Raw genomic sequence first — 8,508 nt, forward strand, 5'->3', positions numbered from 1 at the left:
ATATTTTAGCATCTTCGGTTTTACAAATCTTCTTCATTATGGACACTAAGCATTTTATGAGACCCGTCTTTACATCGTTGGGGTGGTTGATTTGTAATTGAAGTTTAACAGTGGATTAGCAGCCGAAACGTAGGGTATAAACTGTTTAATAATTATCACCTAGTAATAATGATAATAACAAAAAAAGAGTAACTAATTACAAATTATACTAAAATTAATATTTTAGTTTTTAACCATAACAATAGTTGATCCAATCATCATAACCTTACCTTAAGTACTCAGAGATGATATTAGATTAAACTCATTTGTATTGTTGAATCTATAACAGAAAGCTTAACTTACGAAGTCTCGTCAGCTAATGCCTTCTCAGAAGTCTAAAAGCAATGAAACGACACACCCCTTGAAAATGGGAACGATTTTCACTTGTCGTTCTGCTGCCTCAATTTCCTCTGCTTATTGACTTTATTTTAACCTCTTATGTTTGGCTAGCGCCTATTAAAAACATTTTAAGTTCAGTATTTTTGTAAGCATCTATTTTCTAGTCTAGTCAAACTCCATCACCTCTTTCAAGAAAAACAAGTAGAAAACGAAATGATTAGTGGCTATTTTCTCTGTTTGACATGGTATACTATGACAAATTTATTGGTCTATAAAAAGCCATCTTGGAAACTTCTTGAAATTTACCTCATTGGACAGGTACCCCATCTTGTCTAAGTATAAAATATGCTTTACTGTAACAATTACCAAGGTGGCAAAAGAACTAAGAAAACACAATACTTTACATCTATCACAAGTAAAACAGTCCTTTCCTGTGGCATTTTATAAAGTATTTTGTTGCTGTTGCAATTTTTTTTGTAAACAATCTTTATAAACATTCTACTGAGAAGGTTTGTTTGTTTGTTTTGTAATTAATCACAAAGCTACACAATGGGCTATCTGTGCTCTGCTCACCACGGGTATCGAAACCAGGATTCTAGCGTTGTAAGTCCGCAGACATACCACTGCGCCACTGGGAGGCCTTTTGAGAAGGAGTGCTATTAGTTTCCCAGCAGACTGTTTGAGCAAGTAAAAGAGAAATTTCTTTTAATATTAGTTTCCTTTCGTGTTTTAAAAATGTTGAGAGAAAAAGGATAATAAATTCTAAACAATTCTCATCAAACGTAACTTTGGGAACGTGTGGAGGCCAACCGAGAACCTTTGGCAAGAGCTACAATGAGAAAGACAAACATACAAAGAATAACAACAGTTTTTACCACCTGACCAATTCAAATGTACTATAAAGTCGCTATTTAAATGCAAGACCAATTCAAACAGTAATATACATGTATTATATGTAACTTTTGTTTAAAATAACTTTGTTATTGCTTTTAGTTTTTCCTTATTCAATATTTAATCGATTTTGCTTGTCTTTATATTTACATAAAATGATAGGTGTTTTCATAAAAAACGATTTTTGACTGATTTAGTTTTGATATTAGATTTACATAAAATATAGGTGTTTTCATAAAAAATGATTTTTGATTGATTTAGTTTTGATAATTAGTTCGGAAGACTTGGAAGATTATAAAGACGAGCTTCTTTGAACGCATTGTATCTATAATAACATTATCTATCTTTACACTTTTCACTTTACCAAATATTTTTCAAAGGATAAACGCTTTTGCATGGTGTTATCTCAGATACAATTAAATTAATGGAAACATCTTACACAAAGTATTTTGTAATACTGTCTAAAGTTTGAAATAAAACTAAACTCTTTGAACGTAGCTTTAGGGATCAGCGGTACGTTTTTTCGAATTGGCAGTAGAATCAATGTTGTGGTTGATGTCAACCGTTCGAGATATGCTCACATTTAACCATATTCTACAATAACTTAATATACTTCCCACCGTAACTTTGCTACTTATGCAATTTTATAATACAAACAGCTTCTGGACCATTAATACCTATGTGGTATCTCAGCCGACCTGATGAGTCTCATTATTAAGCGAAAGGTCAGATCGGCACTGAATATAGTATGATTGACGTATTGTTAAACATTCTTCTTTGCCTTCACTCATATGTTCTTAGGCATGTAAGGTGATCAAATGTATAATCAATATACCAACTGAAAAAAAAGAAAACAACAAAAAATGTTACTTTTATCCCAACCTCTTTAATGCAAAGCTTCCTGGTAAACACAACCAGACTTCCTTGTTGTCTAAAAGCTTGCCGTTATCTGATACTGCTTCTGTATTTTCTTTATAGTTATTCAGTCAACTGAGTGATAAAAGCTGAAGATGTATGGAACAGTCGTTTTACTTACAATAAATCATTTCATTATATCTTAAGGATTTCCAAACAGAATGACATTTCGATGAAGTAACAAGATTAAATCTTCTACATCATCAATTCTCATCATTCCATTACTCAAAATGGAACATTAAAGGGGTAACTCGGATGTTCCTTTAGCCTACCAAAAACAAAAAAAAAGCAAATTCAGTTCTAGTTCTGCTTATAAAATAATGATACACATGTATGTATAATATTTCTTATCAATGCATGATGTTATCTGTGTCAAAGATTAGAAGTACTTGGTTTACTTAAATAATTTTTATTTAGCTCAAACTTGATATTATGAAAAACATTAGTTTGGGTGTCTACTAATATAAGCTATTTATGAAATTTAGCTAGTTAGGCCTTTGGATTTGGCAAATTTTCTAAAATAACATTTAAAATTTTACAAAGTGAACTTAAATTTATTATAATCGAGAATAATGAACTAAGATTAAATACATACAAATATGCTGATATCAAACTTACCAACTGAAAGTATTTAATCCAAAAAATCTGCTATTACGATCGAAACCATTTATCTGACTTACATCTTCCTCAGACAAATTGAAATCAAATACCTGTATGATGGAGAAATTTAAAAAGTAATAATAAATATATCTTGAGATTAACAAAATAATGTAATATGAAATAATTATAATAAACATGTAACATATCACAAAATAATAACAAGGTGACATGGTAAAATATATTTGATTGTGAAACTGATTAACTCCCTTCACTCAGAAAGAAAAACAAATAGAAACCAACCTCAAAGTTTTCTTTTATCCTATTTGGTTTTGAGCTTTTTGGAATGACTATAATTCCTCGCTGAATCAACCATCGTAACAAAATCTGGAATAATTGAAATAAACTGATGCAAATTAAGAATATATATTTGTTTATTAACCAAATCGAAAGAAAAACTAAACCACAAAATACAACATGAGAATATAATAAATATACGTGCACTAAAGTATATCAAATGTACTGGGTCAAAACCTCCAAGCTAGTAATAAGTCCATCTTTATTGACAAAATAACTTTCAGGGTGAACTATTCTGTACGATTTATAATTAAATTGTGAGCATCTACAACAGACGGTCGATTTGAGTCAAAATGTCACCAGAAAAGATTTGAGTTCCGAGGTACTTTAGCCTAACTAAACTTATCCAAGCCCAATGTGGTTATTATACTACAGAAATGGATGACTACTGGATGTAATAACATAGAATATAAACAAAGAAGCCCAAAAGAAACCACTTCTCAGTCATTTGTGAGCTAGAAGCATGTTGTAAAATGAAATTGTTTATATGGCATTAAAATGATCACTTGATTCTTTAATAAGAGTAAAGATTTCGAAGCCACTATTCCATTGTGCACTGGGAGCTCCATGATATTGAAGTTCCTGAATGGGATGTAGTCCATATGCCACTAATGCAGTGATAAATTTTATAGTGCCGGAGCCAGGCCACGAGGGCAAATATTTCATATTTAAAACCAAATTCAACTTTTGTGAGTCCATTTGAAATAAAGAAATCATAAGCAGTATTAATTATTTTAGGTTTCTTACATTAGTACTAAATTGAGAATGCATATATTACTGAGAGAAAACGCGCGACTCAACTTCATTTAAATTAAGCAGCAATGAAAAAAATATAAAATAACTGGAAACCATAAAAAGAATTAACATTAGAAAAAAAATTAAATATTTATCTTATTAATTTATGATATTTCTCTTTCCAACAATAATGACTAGAAAATCGCGAGCTTCGTTTAATGATATGTAAATAATATGTTTTTTTAAGAATGTATGTGTATTCAACACACAGTATAATTGTAAAATGTATTTTAGTGAGCGTCTAAATGTCATACGTGTATGTCTTGATAACCACGTGATGTATGACAAAAGAACATTTCACCACTTAAACACTCCAATACCTCCTCTTGTGCTGAAGTGGTCGAACGGTGCATGATGCCATCTCCTGAGGGAGAATGACAGAGTGTGTACTTGATGGTCTGAGAGAGTTCTACCAGTGGACATGGGAAATCACAAAGAACCAAAGTATCCTCAATCAGTGTGGGAGCTTGGTTAAGAAAGACACTTAAACTGGATAGCTTATTTTTTATAAAGATGTTTTTTACTTTTTGAAATGTCAAGACTCTGCTCAATTTCAGGTGCCGAAATTATGATAAGGCTTTGAGTATTTTAGTGTTTAGTTTAATTTAGTGTATAACTATAAAACGACCTAGATGGACCAAAAGATATCTTATTGTTCTTTAACATTATGTTAGATGAACAGTGTAACATGATTATGTGGTTTAATAATCAGTTAATAAACATAACTATGTTCTTAACGTTTTTAAACTACTGAGACTTGAATATAAATATAGGAAGCGAAGAAAACTTAATGTAAAAGCAAAACAAAACATAAATTATCTGTTTGTTAATCCTTAATGATCCTACTTAAGAACCTCTTCTTTAATTTGATATTTGATTATAAAGCTCTGTATAAAGTGTTTAAGTTTTGCATGTGCGTTTTCAATCACAGAAATAGTACTCATTGATAACATTACATCAGAAAATTCAATGAAATTACTTACATGTCTCTATAACTTACACAAAGATAGATTTATAGGGCAATCTAATGATGAAGAATAATCCATAACCATTTTGATAACAGTATTAGTTACATAATCAAATTCCTTGGAAGCACTGTCATATGGAAATAGTATCACAAGGTTAGCTAAAAATGTGTAACTGACTGTCAGTATGTTTTCTCAACTAAAAAGGTTATCACTTTTATTGTGATATTTGCTCAGTGATTGAAGTATAAGTTCTAAAATGAGGTCTACATTCTTAGAATTAAAGCTGATATTAAGGTTTACCTGAGCGGGAGTTTTCTGGTGCCTTTCAGCAATGACTTGAAGAACAGGATCTTTTAATAGGTTTGGTAAGAAAAAAAAACGAGAATTACTACCTGTTTATACATTTGTCGTCAAAAGTTTATGTATCCCAATTGAAATTTATAGTTTTATTTTTGTGAATGAGATAAATAGTTCTTAGAATTAAGTTTCTACAATCATTTTAGTTCATTAATTATTTAGCACAGCTCTAAATATTCTAATTCAAAGATATTTATATCCTGATAAGGAAAATACAATTTATAGCTACTGGAGATATGTTTAGCAATAACAACTACTTTTAAATAATTAGAATATTTCCAATGAGATTTTGACAAGATTCTTCTGTGATGTTTGACAATTCTTCAACGCAAAATTGTTCCAGTTCGTTTAGATTCCGAGGAACTCTCTTGTGCACAGCCTTCTTCAACTCATACCAATGATTTTCTATCGAATTTGGATTGGGACTTTGATTAGGTCATTCCAAAATCTTGATTTTATTCTTTTTTAACCATTATGAAGTAGATTTTGATGTGTGTGTTTTGGGTCGTCGTTTTGTTGAAACATATAGTTGCACTTTAAACTAAATTTTACAGTGAAGAGTTTCAGATGATTGGCCAATACTTTTGGTATGCTACGGAATTCTTTTTACCGTGTATAGAAACCACGTTGCCCGTGTCTTTAAAGGAAAAATAGTTCAACCGAAGGATGTTACCATCTCCAAGCTTGATAGCTGGTATGGTGTTATTTACTTTGTACGTTTCACTAGACTTTCTCCAAACGTAACGACTACCAGCGTGACCAAATAGCTCGGCTTTTGCTTCATCACTCCACACACTTTTGATTAGAATTCATATCCATCACTCATAAGCTATTAGAATCAGATTTTAAACGTTGACGTTTTCTTAAGAATGGACTTTTTCCTTGGCCTTCGACCATTGAGAACTTCACTTTGCAATCATCAACGTATTATTAAAATGGAAATATCAGTCCTACTTACAGCCAATTTATTTTGAATATCTTTGGCAGCCAATTTCAAATTCTTCTTCACCTTCCTCACAATTCCATTCCTTTTTATTGGTGAAAGAATCTTCTTTCTTCCAGATCGAGGGAGCGTTGTGACAGTACAATCAGTCTTGCTCTTATTGATAACAGAAACAATAACTGAAATTGGAATAACCAAATAATTGGAAATCTCATTCTATCCTTCGCCAGCTTTATAACAAGTAATGACTTTTTGCTTAAGGCTTTCAGATAACTCTTTATTTTTTATCACATTGAGTTATTGGTAATGTCAGTAATCATGCTATACCTCATTTACCCTTTTATACTTTTAATACTCTCTAAGAATATTCACCTAAAATCCAGAATTTTCTAGCTTTTTCAAGAATTAAGAAATTGAAATTTGTAGTACATTGTTGGCATTAATATTGTAGCATCAACAGGTATGAGTATTTTTTGAATTAGCATTTCTGGATTTTTTTGCAAAATAATTGCTGAAATAAGTAACTGAGACTTATGTTTTCCTGTAATTTTAACCTAATCCACCCAAAAATACCTCTCGCTATAAAAGATTTTTTCCTATAATTGTTTGCTTTCGAGAAATTTCCAGAAATAGTAAATTTCAATTGGGCTATATAGACTTTTCACGACAACTGTAAGTATAGCAAGTTTCTTTTAATGCCAGTGGAAAAGCTGAGAAATGTTATTAAAAATTTTAAAATAAAAACATGATTACGTTTATCAATAATTCACATACACTAAAACAAAAAACAAATATCTATTCTTAATTTTTCTAGAGATATAAGATAATGAGGTACATTTTTTACAAGTAAGTCACCAAGTAATTTTAGAGCAGTCGAAAATCACGTCAAATGGCTAAAGTTCTGATAATTTATTTGTGCACAATACTTACATTCCAAACATTTTTTCAAGAAACCCAGGTAAACTAGGATTGCCAAGTGGAAAATAGGCAGTAAAACTGATATCAAACTCTTTGCAAAATTCAACTAACTTGATTTGTGGAAAATAAGCATGGCATTCAACCTACAAAAGTATAAATGAAATATATAGTTTGTATCATTACGTTGAAGATTATACAGACATAAAATACAAGGACACATACATTGCAAGCAAAATTATATAACTCACACCAGACACAGATATTCGAATGCATTATAATGGAACTTTGAGAGTATTTGTACTTGTATGCGAATACTTTGGTAGGAGAAACTAAAGTATTCATATTCGAATTCAATGGCATAGTATTCATATTCGCAGAATGATTTAGTGAATACTTGATATTGTAGGGGTAAATTGTCAACTTTTGTACCCATCAAATTTCTAGACTGTCATGATTATATATGCAGCAAGTTAATTTTTCTTTCAGTACAAGCTTCGTTCCCACGGGAGAGTTTCTCTTGGGAACGAAGCTTGTCGTGAAAGAGAAATTAACAATTTTCTGAACAGAAAACAATATAGTATAATACGTCATTTGATAGATGAAACCCGTTACTTTCTATTGGTTATAAATAATATAGTGATGAACGTCAGAGAGTACTATTGCCAAATCCTGAAAGAGAGGATGTGACAAGAGGGATTTGATTTTCTGTTTGATGGCTAATTGAAGGCTATGAAAATTATGTTTTGACTAAGCGATGACAACATTATAAAGAGTAATTTACGCTATTTTTAGTACTTCTTGGAGGTGTGTTAAATAAATTTGAGAAGAGGAGATGCCTAGAGAAAAAAGTCATAATTTTCACACTAGGGGAAATTCGGGGTTTTATTTTAATGCTGCTTTATAAAATTAAGCACCTAAAACTTATATACTATTAAAATGTGAATTAGTAGCTATGATTTTATGCTATATTAATTGGCAAAACATGAACAAAAAGTAATTTAATTAAATGTTCAATGTAACTTACTAAAAGTATCGTAACATGAGCAGTAAAGGATACCCATGGCGAGAGGGTTAAATCAGGTCAATACTCTTCAACCACCTTAAAAGTTATTAATCCAGTCAAGCCATTCGAGAGAAGTTAAGATGGCTACTAAACAGCCTTCAGTGGTACTACTTACTTCCTACTGCTAGATATGGTCATATCAAGATAAAGTGTAAATGTTGTTTCTACTTCAGGAAAACAACTTCTAAACTGCTGACACATCTGAAGGTAAACCTTTTTATTATTTTTGTTAATAATAACCATATTTTATGTAAATTATACGATATAATATAGGCAAACTAAATGTCTAATACATGGTAAACTAATTTTTTTCCATTTATTTAGTA

General features: G+C 30.8%; 1 protein-coding gene across 1 annotated transcript in view; it reads right to left on the reverse strand.

The window, feature by feature from the left end:
* The window catches only part of LOC106458693 (1,5-anhydro-D-fructose reductase-like), a 57,014-nt gene that overhangs the window by 38,389 nt on the left and 10,117 nt on the right, over nt 1–8,508 (reverse strand). The window lies entirely within an intron of this gene.

This window comes from Limulus polyphemus, unplaced genomic scaffold (genome assembly GCF_000517525.1).
Source record: "Limulus polyphemus unplaced genomic scaffold, Limulus_polyphemus-2.1.2 Scaffold502, whole genome shotgun sequence".
Taxonomy (NCBI): domain Eukaryota; kingdom Metazoa; phylum Arthropoda; class Merostomata; order Xiphosura; family Limulidae; genus Limulus; species Limulus polyphemus.